General features: G+C 32.7%; 1 long non-coding RNA gene across 4 annotated transcripts; it reads right to left on the reverse strand.

The window, feature by feature from the left end:
* Positions 1 to 684: 684 nt before the first annotated feature.
* On the reverse strand, positions 685 to 21,211 carry LOC112652222 (uncharacterized). 4 transcript variants are annotated; one of them, XR_007401715.1, is made up of 6 exons: positions 20,818 to 21,211; positions 6,165 to 6,218; positions 4,609 to 4,660; positions 4,299 to 4,511; positions 2,364 to 2,434; positions 685 to 1,207 (listed from the first exon to the last, which is right to left on the reverse strand). It is a non-coding gene; the product is annotated as an uncharacterized LOC112652222 (long non-coding RNA). The 4 variants fall into 4 exon arrangements; XR_004807871.2 differs by having other exon boundaries at positions 692 to 1,207; positions 2,364 to 2,491; positions 4,299 to 4,460; XR_003131291.3 differs by having other exon boundaries at positions 694 to 1,207; positions 4,299 to 4,460.
* Between the last annotated feature and the right edge of the window lie 1,217 nt (positions 21,212 to 22,428).

Consider the following 22,428-nt stretch of genomic DNA (forward strand, 5'->3'; position numbering starts at 1 on the left):
CAAATAGACAAATGCATATTATATAAAAATTCTTCTGTTGGGTACAGACTAGATTTACATCCAAATTTTTTACTATAACTAAGGTTTTGGTATGTTTTGTTATTGCCAATTTCAAAATTCCAGCATATACCCAATACTAAGACAAAAAATATCTGTATATCTAACTTGAACAGATAGTAAAAATATTTTATATATATGCATATACATACATATATATGTTTGTATAGAGTATGGACACATGTCCAAGTTGCACATGTCTGTACATTTAAGGAAAAGAGGAATTTATTCTATGAAATTTATAAGGAATGATAGTTTTCACTAAACATATAAAATTTCCACTCTCTAAAGGCTGAAAACTGTTGGAATGATTCTCAACCAGTAAATAGGTCTCCTTGATCAAAATTAATTATGCAAAATGTATATGCTTTTAGTCGGTCTTAACATCCGTTAGATGGGCACCATCGCCATTACACCTTATTATGTAACTTTTCCTTTAGATATTAAAACTATATTTCTACCCCTGAAGACATTGATTTATGACTTCTGTTTTAAGCCTTAGAAGAACAGAAGCAAAATTATTTCTAAAAGTTTGTAGAAAATAACTTTTTCAGGAATACAATGAAATTTTCAAATAATCTACTTGAAGTAACTAAAAATTTTCTCTAAAATTATGAGTGGGGAATTCAGAGATGAATTATAACTTAGGACATTATAATCATATAATAGCTACCTGTGATGATGATGTGTATCAATAATAAAGCCATATTTCATGGTGTAATTGACAGTCAAAAGTTCATAGATGGTCATTGTATTAAGAAAATCAGATATTAACCAATGAATTTGTTAAACAGCATTATGTGTGTTTAATTCTAACACAGGTGAAATATGTATGTGTATATATTTATAAATCTATCTACATTATATATATATATACACACACATATGTATCTATGTATATATGCAAATACACATTTAGCAGGTTAAACTGTATAATTTTTTTTTATAATTTTTTTTAATTTTTATTTATTTATGATAGTCACAGAGAGAGAGAGACAGGCGCAGAGACACAGGCAGAGGGAGAAGCAGGCTCCATGCACCGGAAGCCTGACGTGGGATTCGATCCCGGGTCTCCAGGATCGCGCCCTGGGCCAAAGGCAGGCGCCAAACCGCTGCGCCACCCAGGGATCCCAGGTTAGACTGTATAAACCTAGAAAAAGAAAATTATAGAAAAATATAGAGAAAAATACAGAAATAAATAAAAGACATCAACTCATAAAAGTCAAATATGATTAGAACTACATGCAATATATATTTTTCTTGCTAACTATCAAAATAATACACATTTTTAAAAGCTTGCTTTATTTTGGCTTATAGCATTAGCAACTTTTAAAGTCTGTCATTACAATATATACATGAGAGTGTGACTTAGTAGACAATTTTGTGTATTATTGACAGGGATACAGTGTGATATAATCTTTTTTTTAAGATTTCATTTATTTGGGAGACAGAGAGAGAGCATGAGTTGTGGGGGACAGGCAGAGGGAGAAGAAGAAGCAGACTCCTGGCTGAGTGGGAAGCTCAATAAGGGGCTCAATCCCAGGACCCTGGGACCATGACCCGAACCAAAGGCAGATACTCAACTGACTGAGCCACCCAGGTGCCCCTGTTATAATCTTTTTTTTTTTTTATTGGTGTTCAATTTACTAACATACAGAATAATACCCAGTGCCCGTCACCCATTCACTCCCACCCCCCGCCCTCCTCCCCTTCTACCACCCCTAGTTCGTTTCCCAGAGTTAGCAGTCTTTACGTTCTGTCTCCCTTTCTGATATTTCCCACACATTTCTTCTCCCTTCCCTTATTTTCCCTTTCACTATTATTTATATTCCCCAAATGAATGAGAACATATAATGTTTGTCCTTCTCCGACTGACTTACTTCACTCAGCCCCCTGTTATAATCTAATGTCAGTTTTGTCACATGATTAAAAATGGGAGATTATATGTATATGTATATATATATATATATATATATATATATAATTTTTTTTAATACTGATGGTTTATTGCGGACTATAAGCTCCTGCAGCTAGAACCAAGTTTCTTCGAGTAAAATGGAGATGTACAACTGGTGTTGATTTGGTCATATATGTTCCCAACAGTAACTCCTGTGAAATCTCAGGTAAATTTATATGCCCAGTGGCTGTAGTAAAGTCATCGGTCTCTAAATCTTCAAATGCTTTGACAGCATCCCACAACCAGACTGTATTATCCATTGAACCTTCTAAAGGACCATTTCAAGCAGTTTAACCCGAGAAGTTATATATATATATATTATAAGCTAACACAAAGGAATAGATTTTACAAATAAAGGAGCTTCTCTTTCACTCTTTCACTGGAGGGGCTTCTCAGAAGAGTTGACATCTGAGTAGTGATCTGCAGGTTGAAAAAGAGGCCATGGAAACAGCATGGTAAAAGAGCCATGTGAAAATTCTGGGAAAGAATATTTTAAACAGAAGTAAACTCAAAGATCTGGTGCAATAGTGTCTAACTTTTTAGCCTAAGATCACTTTTCCACTCTTAAAAATCATTAAGGACCTCAAATAACTTTTGTTTGGGGGGCTATATCACTATTTGCCATATTAGAAATTAAAAATGAAATAAAAATGTAGTATTTAATGGTTAACTTAAAAACCATAATAAACTCCTTACATGTTAAAATAAATCATAATTTTAATATAACTATGATATCTTTCAAAGCAAAATAAGTATGCAGAAGAATGTCAGTGTAGCACATTTTTCAAAATTCTTTAATCTCTGCATGATAGAGGGTATCTGTGGGATATCATAGTTTACATAGACTTCTGAAAATTCCACCATGAAAAATTCTTGCAAGTGGTGAGAGAATGAAACTTAACAGACATATAAAGTCTCACTATTATAATAAAATATAAGTTTGACCTTGTGGTCTTCTTGAAAGTGTCTTTGTGTCTCCAGGGGTATGCAGACCATGATTTAAGAATTTGTAATCCTACAAAGAGTTAATGTATATGAGAAAAGTTTAGAAGATGATTTTGCTGGAGGACAGTGAGGAGGAGGGTGTGAAGGACATGAGACCAGAGATGTAGGCAGGACCAGATCACTTATGACCATGTCAATTAATGCTAAAGAATTCAGATTTATCTTTACTTCAAAGGAAAACCATTGGGAGATTTTAAGAGCAGTGATTTAATCTGATATATTTATATATGTATATAGATATGTGTATATATATATATAGTTTTTAATAAGCTTTAAGATTTATCTATTTATTAGAGAGAGAGAGTGGGTGAGGGCAGGGACAGAGGGAGAAAATCTTCAAGCAGACTGAGTATGGACCCAGATACAAGATTACATCTCAAGACCTGCGAGATCATGAGATCATGATCTGAGCTGAAACCAAAAGTTGGATGCTTAACTGACTGAGCCACCCAGGCCCCCCTGATTTGTTTATATTTAAAATAAAAACAACTCTGGTAACTTGTGAGGAATTTAGGCTGGTGGGGGCAGACTAGAAAAGGGTTATTAGGGCCTGGGTGGCTCAATGGTTTAGCGCCGTCTTCAGCCCAGGGCCTGATCCTAGAGACCTGGGATGGAGTCCCACATCGGGCTCCCTGAATGGAGCCTGCTTCTCCCTCTGTCTGTGTCTCTGCCTCTCTCTCTGTGTCTCTCATGAATAAATAAATAAAATCTTAAAAAAAAGATAAGTGTTATTAGCAAGAAGATTTTTTCAATTGTAGACTAAGATAATGGTGGTTAAAGATAATAGGTAACAATTGTTAGACTGATCACACCATCATCATATGGAAACAGCACAACCTTCTGGTGGGACACTTAGTTCTTCTGCTTAAGTCAGGCTTACCTGATGGAAGATGCCAGTTACAGTAGGGCTTTCAAATTTCTTTCTTTTTTTAAAATTTCATTTATTTATTTATTTATTTATTTATTTATTTATTTATTTATTCATGACAGAGAGAGAGAGAGAGAGAGAGAGAGAGAGAGAGAGAGGCAAAGCCACAGGCAGAGGGAGAAGCAGGCTCCATGCAGGGAGCCTGATGCAGGGATTTGATCCCTGGACTCCAGGATCATGCCCTGGGCAGAAGGCAGGCACTAAACCATTGAGCCACCCAGGTAATCCCAGCTTCAAATTTCTATGGGAATGCTAACCTCTTCATATGTAAAGTCCAGTAAAAAGTAGAAATGAGATACAGAGAATAATAGAGAAGGCTTAGATAGAAAATATCAGAAAGAAGATACTCACCAATTGTAATACTCCTGAGAATCAGGTACCCACACTGACTTTTTTTTTTTTTTTTTTGAGGATTTGGTTGAAGTATTAAGTTCTCCTTTCCCTTAGCATCTTTCAGGTGAGTAGTTATATCACATTCAAACAAAAGAATCTTGATCAACATATGGAATTGTTCTGTAATTATTCATATGAAGAGAGGTACATGGTAATATGTCAGGTTAATACCTGGATTGCAGAGTTGAATATATTAATATGTTTATTATTAAATAAAGAAAAAGCACACAAAGTCTGTCAGTGTTTTATAGACATCATCAATGATTACCTTTGAATGGTAAGACTGCTCTGGTTTACTTTTCTGTCATGATTCTCTGAAACTTTAAAACAGTACAGTAGTAATTTTAAAATAAAAAAGCACTGAATATTTTCAAACATTATTAATTTTGATTATAATATGATTTTATCTTAAACATAAATCAAAAATTTCTTATAATATGGGATTTTTCTGCCCTAAAGTTCAGGTCTTCTACATTAATAACATCTTATTTAAAATAAATGTGCACATTTCAGGAACACCAGATTTATACTACAAAGATAACCTTATCTCTAAAGAAAAAATTTAAAAACACATTTTTATAGTCTATATTGTTCTTATTATATAAACACTTCTTTATAAGGAGTCTATATTTAACAGCTATAACAAAAGGTATTAGGCTTTTTTTTTAACATGAATTCCAAATCTGTGGAGTATTATGAAGAAAGTTTAAGAAATTCAAATTGAGTTATGAATAAACTGAAATATACTTGATTGTTCATAACTATTAGATTCACAATCAGTACACAGTCCAGTAAGCTTTTTGAGGCATTATGCATACATTTTAATCTGAGTTGGGGATGTTAATGGCTTCAGCCAAATTATGAATGCTCCATTACAAAATATCACAAAGACTAGACTGCAGATAAGTAAGCTTTATTAAACAGAAATGACTTGTTACATAAAGTGTCCTTGAAGTTCTACATTCTGTATATAACTTCTTGTATTTGCAATGTTTTGAACATTTTTATTTTCGTCTAAACCAAGCGACACATATATACTTTTCCACTTTATAATGAAAATATTACATTTTATTCAAATGCTTTTCTTGAGCCTTAAGTTTCTTTGGGAAATATACATTTTAATTATTTATAAGATGCAATTTGGGCGATATAATATGTAATACAATCAAGTACCACTTAACTCTTAAATATCATTGTGTTCGTATTATAGTTAATAGTCCATTTTTGGTTGTTGTTTCCAGTTACAAAAGACCATATTATGTACATTCCAAACATAAAGACAGATTTTTGGAAGCTTCCTAGGACAAATTAAAAACCCTCCCACACAAAATACATCATTTATAAGCTCACTGTGGAAAGCCAGTAGGTGGAGACATGTCAGTTTCTTATAGTCTATAGTCACCAGTTTGAATTACTTTTCTTGCTTAACTGCTTTTGAATGGACTTAGGCATTTTGCTTGTATTTTTCAATCAGACAACATTACCACCTGGCTTTGAATCTAGAATCTCTAGCTGTGGCTCATATTTCTTTGTTAACATCGTGATTTTATTTAACTCTGCTAAAGAAACATTTCGGTGTGAAACAAACTAGGTGTTTTCACAAAGAACCATCTGTAAAAGGCCTCTGCCAGAAACCTGTTAAATATTCTCTTCTTTAATTAAATTCCAAGCTCCTTTTTACAGAAACAATGCTGCATTATGAGGTCAAGTTTATTTTCAAATAATATTTGTTTTGATTCTGCACTTTCATCTGAATACTTCTATGCAAATTTATATGATCTCCCCGAATTATATAGCATGATAATCAATGATTTTATACTGTACCTGTCCGTTCAATGTCAAGGCTCCAGAGAGAGAAAGGTATATGATCTGAATCACCTTGTATGTTAGGGGATATAGAGAAATTATATATGATTATTGTCAAAACAATATCAATACGAAAGGCCTGTTAATAGTATTATTATAAAATGTGTCTACCTTCTAAAAGGCAATTATATTTTTACCACAATATTTGGGAAACCGTTGTTTATGATAAAAACTGTTGAAATAGTCCAATTATATATATCAGTAAAAGTGTTATGTACAATCCAAATGTATATTAATAAAAGGTTGTATATACACATAATAGCATAAAATGAAGTCTAAAAGAGGAAGGTGTCTACTATGTGGCAAGCACTGTACTATATAGTCATTAATACTGTACGCATTGATTGTACATTCAAATGAATCAATTCAAATAATCACTCACCCATTAATGTAATTATACATTGTGAAATGTTTGTTAAGGGAAAGTGCAAGGAGCTATACATGTAAAAACTAAGTTGCAAAGAAGTATATATAGCACTATCTTAATTAAATACAACACTCACAAATGATAATTTCAATATGCACAGAAAATTTAAAACAACAATTATAATGGGAAAACAGGTAAAGAAGGATGGTTATTTTTGAACAGTCTGGACTCTTACTTTTTGCCAATACAATTCAATTGTAGAAAAAATTCAATTGTAGAATTCAGTTATATTACTAGAAATGAATTTATAAAGCTTAGAAAATTTTAACATTTCAAAAAGCAATTAAGAACATAGCTTACATTATTTAAAATCAATATTTACAAACCCATTGTTTTCTACTTTAAAGGAATTTTTTGCAAGTTCAGTAACACTTGAGCATTGATTTGCAGCACACTGGCTCAGCAAAAATTAGAGTGATCTCCTTGTTTTCCTCAATGTGATAAACTTCCATAAATAGAGAAAACAGAAGCAGAATAGACCAAGCCATATCCAGCCCTCAGCCTGTTTTTATAGGGGCTTCCAACTAAGAATGGATGTTAAGTTTTAAAAGTTTGATGAAAAGATCAGAATAAAAATATTTTATCACATAAAATTTTTATGAAATTAAATTTCAGGGATCCCTGGGTGGCACAGCGGTTTGGCGCCTGCCTTTGGCCCAGGGCGCGATCCTGGAGACCCAGGATCGAATCCCATATCAGGCTCCCGGTGCATGGAGCCTGCTTCTCCCTCTGCCTATGTCTCTGCCTCTCTCTCTCTCTCTGTATGACTATCATAAATAAAATAAAAATAAAAGTTTAAAAAAAAAAAGAAATTAAATTTCAGTGGCCATTAATAAGATTTTGATGAGAAGGCAGTTAGTACTTCACAATTTTGTTTTATCACCGGCTTTCTGATTTCAAAACTTTTTAGTCACTCCAAAGAATACTCTATCCCCATCTTTCCCTCCGTTCATCCTCTGGCAACCACTAATCTACTTTATCTCTCTAATAATACTCATAAATAGTAATTTAATATAAATCAAGGTTAGGAATATTAACATGAATTAGGGTCAGTATATCTATATTGATGTTTATGTACACATACATCAAACCATGTACAGACACTTTTTAATAAAGTATGGCATTATTTGAATTTAAAATCTACTGCTGGGGGGGAGGAGAAAAAAAAATAAAATAAAATCTACTGCTGTTATCTCAGTAGAAGATCCTTTAACATTTGTTCCTCAAACTTTTCATTAGCATGAATCTTTCTTTGGGGTTTAACTCATTTAGTTATGTTCTTCTATAGATATTTAATAGTTGAATCATATCTTTGTGGGTTTTTTTGTTAGTGTGTAAATAAAATTATAGTCATCATAGCTGCTTACTAGTTTAAAGTCCAATAGAACTAGAATTTAAATATAGAAAAATTACATGGGATACTAAACTGCTATTTAATCAATGAAGATTGCTTAAGATAAATATAGCATAGATGAGAACTATGTACTAAAAATGGTAAAGAGGACCTAGGAAGGGATTCCTGGGTGGCTCAGCAGTTTAGTGCCTGCCTTTGGCCCAGGGCACCATCCTGGAGTCCCAGGATCAAGTCACACATCGGGCTCCCTGCATGGAGCCTGCTTCTTCCTCTGCCTGTGTCTCTGCCTCTCTCTCTTTCCTCTCTGTGTCTCTCATGAATAAATAAATAAAATATTTAAAAAAAGAGGACCCAGGAAGAAACTTGTATACAGAATTCAAAATATATAGCAAAAAAAAATTGTGGATGCAAGTTTACAAGCCCAAAACAATAATTCTATGAAGGATAAATTATAGAATGTTCCCATTTGAACATAAATGGTGCTAGAAATTCATAGCTGTCAATATTAGGATTTAATATGCATCCTCGGTGAAGTTATTTAGATAATATACTCATAATACTGGTGCTATTAAAGTGAACACAGATTATAGGTTTCAAAATAGACCACCAAATACAGTCCAAGCTTACCATCTTATATATACAGAGCTTAGCCAGCCTGTGATATGCAGAGAGCCGGTAATATAAAATACACTCTTAGAGTCTAATTTTATGTAGGTGATATATCAGGGGACCCCCATTGTTTTTTGTTGTACTTATGCTTATTGTCAGTGAAGATATTGGAATGTAGGTCAAGTCTTTCAGCATGTTCTTGGAATTGGGAACGAAAAGTCATCGCTTGACACTAGTGATCCTGCTCTGACCTTTTGCTTCCCAATATTGGAGAGGGTAATGTCTCAAACTGGTCAGTTCCTTGATCTGTTGTTGAGTAAAATGAAACTGGGCAGCCCAAGTATGTATCTATTTGTAGTTTTCTCTGATATTTTTGTTTTCGCTATTTAACTTTGTTCAAATTTGCTGTGAATTATTTTAAAAGGTTTTTTTCTTCCCAGCTTTATTGACATGTAATTGACATATACCGTTGTGTGAATTTAAGATGTACAATGCGATGATTTGGTGCAAGTATATATTGTGAATGATTGCCACAGTATGGTTAGTTATACCTTCATCACGTCTTAAAAGTATGTTGAAAGGTCTTCTATGGGCCTGGGCAAACCTGGAGCTGACCTGTTAGCATGCTGACCTACTCAGCCTTCTCTCTGTATCTCTCTCTCTCTGTCTCCGTCTCACTACTCTCTATCCTGTCTTTGTCCCTGCCTACTGGGGCCTTTCCAGTGCCAGCTTCTGCAAGCACACTGAGTTTGATTTTTTTTTGATTCCACATATAAATGAGAATGCACAGTATTTGTCTTTCTCTGATTTATTTCACTTATCATAATGGCCTCAAGGTCTATCCATGTTGTCACAAGTGGCTGAATAATGTTCCATTATATATATGAAAATTTATATAATATATATATAAATAAGTTACATATAAGTATATAAAAATAATTATATAAAATAATTTTTATATATAAATATATAAAAATAAGATACATATATATTTTACATATATGTATATTTCTTTTCCATTCCTCTGTCCCTGGATACTTAGGTGGTTTCTACATCTTGGCCAACTTAAGTAATGCTGCAATTAATACAAGGGTGGTGATACCTTTTTGATATAGTGATTTCATTTCTTTCAGAGATATACTCAGAAGTGGAATTGCTGGATCATATAGTAATTTATTTTTATTTTTATTTTTACTTTTGAGGAACCTTCATTCTATTTTCCAGAGTGGCTGTACAATTTACATTGCTGTCAACAGTGAACCAAGATTCCCTTTTTTCCACATTCTGGTCAAGATTTATCTCTTATCTTTTTGTTAGTAGCCATTCTAATAGATGTGAAGTGATATCTCAGTGTGATTGGATTTGCATTTTCCCTTATGGTAGTGATGTTGAGTACCTTTTCATTTATTTGTGGGCTGATTCCCTGTCTTTGGAAGACATAGATTCAGATCCTTTGCCATATCTTAATTGGGTTATTTGTTGTTTTATTTATTTTTTTTTCTATTCAGTTCTGTGAGTTTTTAAAATATACATCTTGGATATTAACCCCTTATCACATATATAATTTGCAAATATTTTCTCCCATTTCCCCATGGGAAGTGCAATGTGAGACTCAATCCCAGGCCTCAGGGATCAGGACCTGAGCCAAAGTCAGACGCTCAACCACTGAGCCACCCAGGTGCCCCCTTAGGTTGCCTTTTAATTTTGCTGATTTCTTTTGTTGTGAAGTAGCCTTTTAGTTTGGCATAATCCTACAGTTTATTTTTCATTTTATTGCTAATGCCTTTTATGTCACATCATATCCAAAATATTGCCAAGACTAAAGACAATCGTATTTTTTATTTGTATTCACTTAAAGCCTCTATGTCTTTATGACATGTCTCTCTGGATTCTCTTAAGATTTCTCCTTGCTTTGGTTTTTATACATATTAAATATGATAAACTTAGTTATAGATATTTTTGGAATTTATCCTTCTTGGTGTTCTCTGAAACTCCTGAATCTGAAATTCAGTGTCTTGTCATTAATTTTGGGAAAATTCTTAGCTGTTATTACCTCAAATATTTCTTCTTTTCAGTCAAGCTAGTCCACACCTAGACTCCAAAGATTAATCAAAATTACCATTTAAATGTTTCTACCAGTTTATGGCTTCAGTGACTTCTGCTCAAGGTAAACAATTCATGGTTGTGATTCTGGATTCATTTGTCTCTCTAGATTATAGGAAAGGATCTGCCCTACAAGCTCGGTTCTGTGATGAATACAAAGTAAGTTACCAACTGTTGGTTCAGATTTTTTCTTATTGTATTATAATTTTTCAGGGGATTGTATTCTCATTAGAGCTGAAATCGGAAATCTGTCTATTATACTTTCTATTACATGTCTTTGGAATGAATATTCTGATGAAAGAAATTTCAAAGTACTGAGTGGCTAAATTAGAATTTTGTATAGGCACAAAAAATGATAACCCCATATAATGCTAGTTTTATAGCTAAAATGATTTGCCAGTGTCCTACAATAGCATGCAGCAATATTATTTTTTTCTCTCACTGATTACATTTCTCACTCATGGTATATGCTGGAATAACGGATAATATGCACATGTGCATTGTATTCTAATTAATGGTTTTGTACCATGTGGATTATATATTCTGCAACATTTACTTAAACCTTACATAATATTTTTATTCAGCCACATATTTGTATTTTGAACTATTAAAATGTTAATTGCAATGTATAGATACAAGGTCATATGACAACTGAAATAGCAATAATAAAACAATATATTAATAACAGGAACATGGCAAGTTGCTACAATGGTACAATATAGTAGCCATAGCAGTGGCAATGAGTACTATAATGCAGACAAAAGTTCAGGAGCTATTGAATGTTAATAGAAAAGTTAAGAATTAATAAAAATCTTAAAGAACTGAATGACTGAAAAAGACATAAAATTACATTTTATCTCAGATTTGAAAGCAGGAGAGAAAAAAAATTAAAAAAAGAAAATGAAAGTAGGAGAGAAAGCCCAACAGTTTTGGTGTGAAGTACAAATAGGATACTCCTACTTGTTAAATCTCATGCCATTTATTTCTTAGTATACCACAATTAATTATCTTTGCTTAGAAAAATTTAGCAGGATGAATATGAAGTAGTGGATATAAGGAATGTTTGAAGAGATGCATCTCTTACCTATTGTCTTTATCAAAATGCATTTCTGCAAATATTTCACATGTCTATTGATTCACATATCTACACATATCCTGCTGAATTTTGTTGAAATAAAAATCACTGTCCTCAATAGGATATGAAAACAAGAACAGAGCAGAAATAATAATTTGAGAGATGTAAAGATGATAGAAGCTACATTAAATAATTATTTAAGAATAATAAACACGCACAAGGACAAAAATGCATAGACAACTAGAATGCACTAAAATTGGATATTTTTGTATTTTACATTACCCTACTACTAGATAAAAATTATACTTGATTTATAAAAAGATTTATTTATATTGATTTTAAAGAGAGAGAGAGAGAGCATGCTGAGGTGGGGCAGAGGAAGAGGGAGAGAGAGAATCTCAAGCAGACTCCCCACTGAGTGTGGAGCCCAATGTGGGGCTTGATCTCCTGATCCTGAGGTCATGACCTGAGCTAGAAATATAGAGTCAGCACTTAACTGTCTGAACCACCCAGGAGCCCAGAAAATTATAATTTATATAGGGTTTTATATCATACACGTATTAACATGGAATTATGTGCTTCTTAATTATCTTGACAAGAGTTTTAGTTAACAGATTTTATAATGATTATCTTTCTACTCAATGAATCTATTTCTTTTCTAAACATATTTTTGTAATAGTTCTGGAGGTCCTGTTTAAATTTAATGAAATTGGTTGCATTTGAGTAATCATAAAGTGTAATGGTAAGATAGCCAAAACACTTATTTAATATAAATAAGAAATAGTATGTATAATATAATCAAAATATTTATTTCCAAGTATAATCCCCATTTATATTTTTGTCTTTTGTTCATGTGAGAATCCATCAAACGTCTAGCTCCTTAGTGTATAACTAACTCTCCTTTTAGACTTTAAAATTTTTTAATAATGATAATAGCTTTTAATTTACACCTTCTTAAATGTTATTGTGATTAATAAATAGAGACCATAATGAAACATTTTTAATCCAAGATTAAGTATATTTTATAAATATCAGTCATTAGAACAGAAAAACATGAAAATAAAGAATGGGTTTTTTAAAATACAGGAAACTTTCAGAATCACATTGTCATTATACTTCTGTTTATATATGATTATATATTTTGTATCCAAGTTACTTTTTAATGTTCCTTAATTTCTTATTTTGGAACAATTTTAGATTTACAATAAGTTGTAAAGATAGAATGGAAAGTTCTATTTTTCACTCAATTTTCCCTGATGTTATTGTTTTATATAATCATGATGTACTTCTCAAAATCAAGAGATTAACATTGGTACAATGCTATTAGTTAAGCTAAGGACTGTATTCAAACTTGCCAACTGTTTTTTGTTTTTTTGTTTGTTTTTTTGCCCTAATAATGTCCTTTTACTGTACTAGGATTCAAAACTGGAAATGACATTGCATTTAGTTTTCATGTCACATTAATGCCTCAGTATATTTTAGTTTAGTCATCTTTCCGTAATTCTCATAACCTTGTCACTTTTGAAGAGCTTGTAATTGAGCATTTTGTAAAATGCCCTTTGATTTGGCTTTGTGTGTTAATTTCTCATTACGAGAGTGGGTATGGGAGTGGGTTAGGGTTTGGGGGAGGATACAAGGTATATAAAGCACCTTCTCATTATTATGTTAGATAATACCTGATATTAATAAGACATTATTGGAGTCCAACACTGATTTTGGACATTTTTTGGTTATTATTTCTTCCAATATTTCTTACTCTCAATTCTTTCTATTTTCTCATTCCAGTTCTAATTACATATATATTAATCCTTTCTGTAGTGTGTCACAGTTTCTGGATAGTGTGGGGATTTTGTTTTGTTTTTGTTTGCTTGTTTTTGTTGTCAGGTTTTGTTTTGTTTTGTTTTGTTTTTTTCTATTTCACTGTGTTTGGGGGAATTTCTATTGACCTGTCTTCAAATTCATTGATTTTTTTTTCTTTAACAATGTTGACTCCTATGATAATTCCATTGAAATATAAATATGTATATTTTGTTACTGTTTTGTTGTTATTGTAATTTCTGCTGTTCTAATTTTATTCTTTCTCAGAGTTTTCACACATCTGCTGATATTACTCATCCCATACTGCATTGCATTGCTTATCTGATAGTCCTGCAAAGTGTTTCTTAGATACCCTAGGGCAGAGTAACATTTGAGCTCTCAACATTTTAACACACTTTTGTCAAAGTAATTATGTTGCTATGAACAGCACTAGAACTAGAGATACTTAAGGACAAGGAATTGGTCTTTTCTTCATTTTTAATCACTAGAACTTATCACAATGACTAGTATAAGTATTTGTTGAATTAACAAAGGTTGATCCCAAATTTTTATGTAACCCTTTAAATATTTTTGTTGACATACAATATTAGTACACTATGTTAAGTATAGAAGGTATATAATGAGTGCCTAGTACACTTACTGGGACATAAAGGGATTCACTAGGTAAGTGAATCAATGAATAACTAGCTATATCTATTACTAAATATCTTTTCTTGTTTCTTTTCACAAACTGAAACTATTAATAAGTAACTTTAGAAGATATCTCACGATTCTAAGTTCCTTAGATTCATCTTCTCTGAGTCACATTTTTTACTTTAACATTTCAATGTTTACTTTTCTTTTCTAAATTAGAGACTTACTGTGAGCACAAATTTTATAATAATACTGAGTCTTTTCTGTGTTAAAATGGAAATCTTGCCACTTTATCACCAAAAGATTACAATAATAATGAACTCAAATCAAATATCTGATTGCTTTTGCAAATATTGTGCCCTGTGCAGACTGCATCTTCTGAGAGAACACATCAATAGTAAAAAATCGTATGAGGTACTATTTAATGTAATTCACACTAAACATATTCAGTCTGTGAAGATGTTTTGCAAATCTTAGCATAATTGTTGTGTTAGATGTATGAAATACACCTTTATTCCTGTGTCTTTAATAATGTAAAATTTTAGTTTGTTTATGGAAAATGTGCTTATGCTCTTGGGAGTCATCTGAGATACTTATTTTATGATGGTGTGGTAATTGCTGTCAGGACTTTTCTTGATAATGATTAATAATTAGAATCTCATCGACTACTTCTCTTTCTAAAAGACCTTTATCAACATTAACACTTTTGACCTTTTTAATTGCATGGATTAAAGCTAGAAATAGGTGGTTATTAATGTTCTGTACTTGCATGCCTGGAGCTTGAAATAATGTTTGCTTTCTCAATAACATTCAGCAAGTTTACATTTCCCTCGGTAAATGTGACTTTAAAGGTGGCTCCATAGTGAGTATTAATTTGGTATTCATAAACCTTTCAGCTACTCTTAGCAGTTTCTTGGTGTTTGCTGAATCCTCCTTGATGCATCCATGTCATTCTAATTATAGATTTTAACTGGGCTGCACAAAAACACAAACCCCATTTATTATAGAAAGGAAGAAAAACTATTCATAAAATTGTCTGCTTTTTTCTTCTCTTTATAGAAAATTTAAAATGGTGGCTTTTGGACTTGTCATTCAAATCTGCCAGGGAATGACAATGGGGTGAAACAATCTTGAGAATGCAGAGCTATACTGTAGAATTAAAGGTACTTTTGATACACAACCTCCCAATTAGGCAGGTCACTTATTTTTCATTTCTGGAAAGAGTGAAAAATAACATGTTCTGAGAAAAGTTGTATTGACTCATATATAAGAAGGAAAAACATATTACTTAGGGAAAATAGGTTTTGCACAATAATGTAACTCTGGATAAAAATGTAACAACTTGTAGGTACCATTTCTGCAGATGTATGCTTATATTATGCATAAATAAATGATGTATTTATACATGCATATATATGCAGAACTGTATATTTGTCATATATAAATATATTTATGTATATAGTGATTAAAATATCAGCTCTATATTAGCATGTTTAACATAATATCCCATACCAACTTGTACTACAAATCTGAGAACAAATGGAAACTTCTTTCACATTTTTCTCTAATTATTATGTGTAGACTAACAGCTGGAAGTTAAACTCATAGTTTTACCTTTTATGGTTTTATCTTGACATACTTCAAATAAAATGAGGGTAGATGAGTGAAAAACTTGGCAAAGATAAGAGAAAAGAGTCTTATTTTTTACACATGCAAAACTTATTTGAACCTAATCATTTTAATACTGACATGAACAGCTGTGATAGTGTTCATGCTTTGATAATGAGAGTTGTGTCTATAAGGCAGTTTCTAGAAAACTAATGCTTTATAGACTAAAGGTAATTGTGTGTGGAAGAGCACATGTATACACACAGGACTAGAAAGTATTTTAATAATCCAATTTCCACTTTCTTTATTACACTTTTGTTCTAATGGGGTTCAGGGCAGGCTTCCCCCACATATGCCACTTTGTCATATTGGTTGTTTGGAACTGAAGTAAACTAAGAAACAGCTGATGCAAGGACACTCTGAGCATCCTTTACCTCCCTGAAAGCTGAAAATAAATCTCCCATGTGAAAGATAGCCTTCATGTAACAAGAGGAAAGGAGAAATCTGTATCAGCAAAGATAGGAATTCAAGGCCCAGAAGGCTGTAACTAACCCTGTTACTACTTTACAAATTCAGTACCCCAAGCTCAAACTTCCTGTCTTATCAATTCTTCACAAATCTATTGTTTCTTTGTCCTTAAGGTATGAGAGCTGCCTGCTTTGGTCACTTCTTTGAGTCTCAAATGTTTATGAGCTCCTGTGCATACAAAATATTTTTTCCTTTTCATCTGTCTTATGTCAATTTAATTATTAGAGCAGCCAAGGAATCAAAAAGGAAAAATGGAAAACTTTTCTGTCTGTACAGTTTCAACTGTAAAGAATACAGGAATATGTTATATAATTTACAGATTACTATAATAACGTCCAGAGTAAAAATTGCTTAATCTGATAATTTGCATTGAATATATATCTATAAATTATATATTTGTATAGGTGTACATATATATTTATTTGCTTTTGCTTTAAAACATATGAAATTTAAAAATATTAATTTTTATTTTTTTATTTATTTTTTATTTTTTTTTAATTTATTTATGATAGTCACAGAGAGAGAGAGAGAGAGGCAGAGACACAGGCAGAGGGAGAAGCAGGCTCCATGCACCGGGAGCCCGATGTGGGATTCGATCCCAGGTCTCCAGGATCGCGCCCTGGGCCAAAGGCAGGCGTCAAAACGCTGTGCCACCCAGGGATCCCTAAAAATATTAATTTTTAAATAAAAAAACTAAACTAATTAGAGTTTATGTGACTTGCTCAAGATGACATTTATATTAGTGGAAGAATTAATGACAGGTATTTCTTAATATTTACATAGATTTTGTTAATCTCTGAACCTTATAAGTTGATCACTGAATCATGTATTATATTTTTCATATTTCTCAGGAATTTCTGGTATGCCAAATCAAGAACAACATAACCTCTGAGACATAGAAGTTACCTAGGAACTAACCACCAAAAAAAGATTGAATAAAAATGTAGGCCCTTTGATTTTGTAACATTGTGAAATTGGATATAAAAATAATCTTCAAAATAAGATTGAAATAAAAAATAGATATAACATAAAACAGAATACATTTATTTTCCAGTGAACTAATTTAACTATTCCAGCTTCAAGTCAATATTTTTAAGAATATTGTTATTCCTATCCCTATAAATTAATGAGGAAGTCTATTGAAACACTTTTGTGACAACCTGGAGTATAGAACAGAAAATGTCAATAGAGAAAGCTAAAAGTAATTCTTAGGTATTTTAGTTGACACAGTGTAAAATGCAAGAATAAATAATATAATCTGAATGAGTAGAAGCACAGTGAAAAGTTTTCTAATTGTTATTGTTGCTTTGCAACCTCAGGGGCTTCCTGGGTATGCTATGAAACTGGTCCCCATATGTGGAGGACAAGTGAGAGGGAAGAAAGACCACTCCAAGTTGGTAAGTGGTAGGTTTAATAAGCAAGGGAACTTGCTTATAAGGATTGTCTTGTGTGGCTGCAAGATGAGTTGATTCCTGCACCTGCCCACCAGAATCTTAGAAGTTTATTTACGGGCCTTCACTGGACTCATTCACATACATGGTCCAGATAGTCTAACCACCACATTACTATCTCAAGACTGTATCTGCCTCTCAAGGCAGCTTCTAGGAGCAGGGGACATAAACAGAACACACATTTGGAAGACAGAGGAGGCAGTGAGGTGCTGCCAATAGTCTGGATCCAGCTCAAGGGCCAACCAATGGTCTTCTTAAAGATCTCCCCTAACACTAATATGAAATGAAAGCAGATATGTTCAAAAGACCTTAAAGGAATCGTAGAGAACATCGATAGGCAGATTCTTCTAATCAGAACAGTTTTGAAGATTAACCAAGATTTTCATTAGTCACTATAAGAATCAAAATTTGTGAAATGAAACAAATATTTATAAAGTGGAAAGAAAATGTTGGAAAAAACAATTGCCCAATGATTTTCAAAATTAGTGTCAGACATCAAAAATAAATTACTTAGAATTGTAAGCAGTGTGAATATATTAGTTAGCTTTCTTTAGTTATGTTGTAATAATAGGTCCTAAATTAAAAGAATATCAAAAGTTTATTTCTTGCTCATTTTATATATTGCTATGGGTCAGATTTTGTTCTGTTTATGGAGTATTCATTCAGGGTCTAGACTGAAAGAAAAAACTTAATCCTCCTCTTGGAACCTAGGTTCAGATATGGCTTATGTCCCATCTGTGCAATTTTTTTAAGACAAAGTAAATCATATAGACAGTCCCAAAGTCATTATAGTGAGAAGTGTGCTTCTTCGATAGGGGAGACTCTGAAAATATAGAAACAAGGAGAGGCCCGGGTAGTTGGAACAGATTTTACAATATATTGTAGAAAATTTTATAAATATATTTTTAAAAGTTTTCAAATACAAGAATAGATACTTGATTCTCTATGTGGCATTGCCAAATGTTACATTTGACTGTGGATTCCTTAAGGATCTCATGTTATCTATAAGACTAGGGAAGCCCATTTGAAAAAGGTCAATCGTATGTTCCCACTGAAGATCATGTATATATAAACCATAGAAAAATCTCTAATACTTAGAGTTCAGACAGTTTAGGAACTTTAGTCTTAGGAAATACATTGAGGGTGAGGGAGATTATGTCTCTCATGCTGTACAGTTGTTGGGCCACTTCCAGAAACAAACAGGACATGACTAGCCACGGAATTAAGCAGCTGAAACCCATAAATCAAGAACACATGTTGAAAGACTCTACATAGAAAAACCAGTAAGTGAGAAATGACAGTTTATATTTTCCTAGTGGATCTGAGTAAAGGACTTTATAGTAGCTATATATAAGGAAATACTCCCTGAGGAAACACCCAATTACAACCTCAGGATTAATTATTTGATTGGGGGATCCCTGGGTGGCACAGCGGTTTGGCGCCTGCCTTTGGCCCAGGGCGCGATCCTGGAGACCCGGGATCGAATCCCACGTCAGGCTCCCGGTGCATGGAGCCTGCTTCTCCCTCTGCCTGTGTCTCTGCGCCTCTCTCTCTCTCTGTGACTATCATAAATAAATAAAAATTAAAAAAAATTATTTGATTGGGATTAAGTGAATCTCTGGGCATTCTGCCTCTTTATTCCCTATTTCAGTGATGTTTATTGATACTATAAACCATGAGAGAGATAAGCTTCTACTATTAAGAATAAGGCTGGTGTACCAAATGGTGAGAAAAGTAGTAGGTAAATTCCTCTAAGAAATCTTCCAACAAAATTCCACTCACCACAATATGTCTTGAGAAATGAAGGTATAAAGATGGCCTTAGTAACTAAATGATTTTGGAGGAAAGAAGAAAGGACTAATTCTAAATGATCAATTATTGGTCTACTTCATTATTTTATTTTTTTTATCTGTCGATCTATTTATTTTATGTTTTAACAGAAAGGATATTAGGTAATGAATTATAGATGCCTACTTAACATGGAATCTGTTATATATTATTGTTCTGCAATGTTGGAAGGAGAAAGAATGTCTCGAACAAAAAAAAGATTGATAAATAATTGTGCACAGATGCACATATATATGTGAATGCATCTACACTGACAGAATTACTTAAATTCTTAATCTTAGTCTTTTCTTATGTAAAATTGAGATAATATCTCTGTACCGGTTGAGAATCTTTCAGGTGCAAGTAAAGGAAAGCTGAATTAATTAGGAAACCCATAGGTATAAGATGCAGCTGGAAACTGGGAATTCAAGAAATGTCAAATTTCTGTTACTCATTTCATTCCCATTCTACCTTACTTCCGTATATAGATTTCATTCTCTAATTATGCTCTTTAGGTGCAGTAAGGAAGTTGATTTCAGATGGTCCAAATTCAAATGCAATCTACATTGTAATATATGGGAACGAGAGGATCTATCCTTCCAACTCTGGGAGGAAAACACATAATTGACTTGGCTTCAGTCAGATGTTCTTTAAATCAATATTGTGACCACAGGGATAATGTGTCCCTTTTGAGAATGATAGAGATGATCATTGACACATCATCTTCGACCATATGGAGTTCAGGAAGACTGATTCCCTAAAGGACTGGATATTGACCAAGAAACATACGCCACAAAATTATGTGTGGCTGTGACATGAAAATTATCTTAAATGATTAAAATTTACACAGAGCTTTTGCAAATAAAAGAAAAATGTGATAGTTTCTAACAGGTATTGTGATGTGAATATTTCTACATAATTAGAAATCTGTTTTCTCCTCCCTAAAAGACAGCTTGGAAAAACATTGCTTATTATTTCAACAGACATAACATAATCACAGATTAGTGAAAAAACACACAGAAAAGAGAAAAACTACTAGAGCACAACACAAATACAAAAGGAAACCACTGTCTGGTATGTAGTAAAATAAACTAGATTGATACTAGTTCCAGAGGAAGGAAATAAAGTCATCAATTGATAGAGCATTTTTTTAAATTTAGAGTTTCATCTTTACCTACCTTATAGTGTCTGATTTTCTTGAATTAACACTGAGTGTTGTTTTTGAGGAATCACAGAGCTATGTGGATTAAAAAGTGATTTGAGAGACATGAAAGTAAGATGAGATATATCTTTAGAAGTGAAACAAAGGAAGATAAGAAAGGAAGATCATATCAATATACAGAAAATTATTTTAGTCAATCCTGATAAAATTTTTTTACCAGTCCTTAAGAGAAAAAGAATTGATAAATATATCCAGATGCCACATTATTTCATTCATCATAGATTTATCTCTCCATTGGGTCTGTTTCTGCTATCCTTAACTAGAGCTTGCCAACTTGTGATAATATCCTAATTCTTGTTCCTTTGGAGTATTTTTCTCTCTGTCTAGGAATATTTAGACTTTAATCTTGAATTTCTAAATTCTAATTCTGAATTCTAAAGAATCTTCAAGAATCTTTAATCTTGAATTTAAGTGTTCTTAAATTTCATCACAATGAAATTAACTGTGAGCTCTTTTTTTTCCATTTAAAGAGATACTAATTGGGTTTATTTATTTATTATTTATTTATTTATTATTTATTTTAAAGATTCTATTTATTTATTCATGAGAGACACACACAGAGAGGCAAAGAGATAGGCAAAAGGAAAAGCAGGCTCCCCATAAGGAGCCCGATGCAGGACTGGATCCTGGATCTCCGGAGCAGGACCTGAGCCAAAGGCAGAAGCTCAACCGCTGAGCCATCCAGGCATCCCTAATTGGGTCCTTTTAATCTGAAAATTCTAATTGTTTGACTAAAGGCATCTTTATTCTATTTTTTCATTGTTATTATTATCCTATCCACTCCTTCACTTTTTTAGTGGTTTTTTTTTTTTCTAGAACTTCTACTAAATGGATATTGCAATGTCTGAAAATCTTCTAGTGCTGAGAAAAAAACAAATCCTATCAAGACAGAATTCTCTCCACCAAATAAGGAAAAGAAAGAAAATAATTTTATTACAAAGTGGTATATATCTATAGTGCAATGCATATTGTAGGCAGTCTGCAAAAGACACTACAAAGTCTAGACAGAATTCCACACACACATTAGGTAGAACAGAAGAAAGAGCAATGAAAACGCTTCTTGTCTCCTTGACACGTGGTTGTACATTGTGATAGTCTCCTGTATCTCCTGAGGGACTCTTGAGTTTATTTTGGTCATGTGTTTATACTTCTGCGAGTCAGAAAGCCCTTAAAAACAATAGACCAGCCCTACTATCAAGTCCATTATGCTTCCAAGGAGACAAATTAAAGGGGTGATGATAAAATGGCATAATTTTGCCATTACAATATTAATGTTAGCTAATATTTACCAAGCAATTAATTTTGTCAAATACACTTGTAAGGGCTTTGCGTATATTAACAATTGAGCTCCACAATATTTCTAAGAAATAGCTATTATTATATTACTCCTACTACTACTATTCGTATTAGTATTTGTATTCTAAAAGTGAAAAAGAAATAGAAAGGCTAAATTACTTGTCAAAGTTGATGCAGATATTAAGAGAAACCAGGATTCAGTTCCTAACAGTCTCAATCCAAAGTGCACACTCAGTCATTCCACTCACTACTTCTTCATATATTTTTTCTA

This window comes from Canis lupus, chromosome 13, assembly GCF_003254725.2.
Source record: "Canis lupus dingo isolate Sandy chromosome 13, ASM325472v2, whole genome shotgun sequence".
Taxonomy (NCBI): domain Eukaryota; kingdom Metazoa; phylum Chordata; class Mammalia; order Carnivora; family Canidae; genus Canis; species Canis lupus.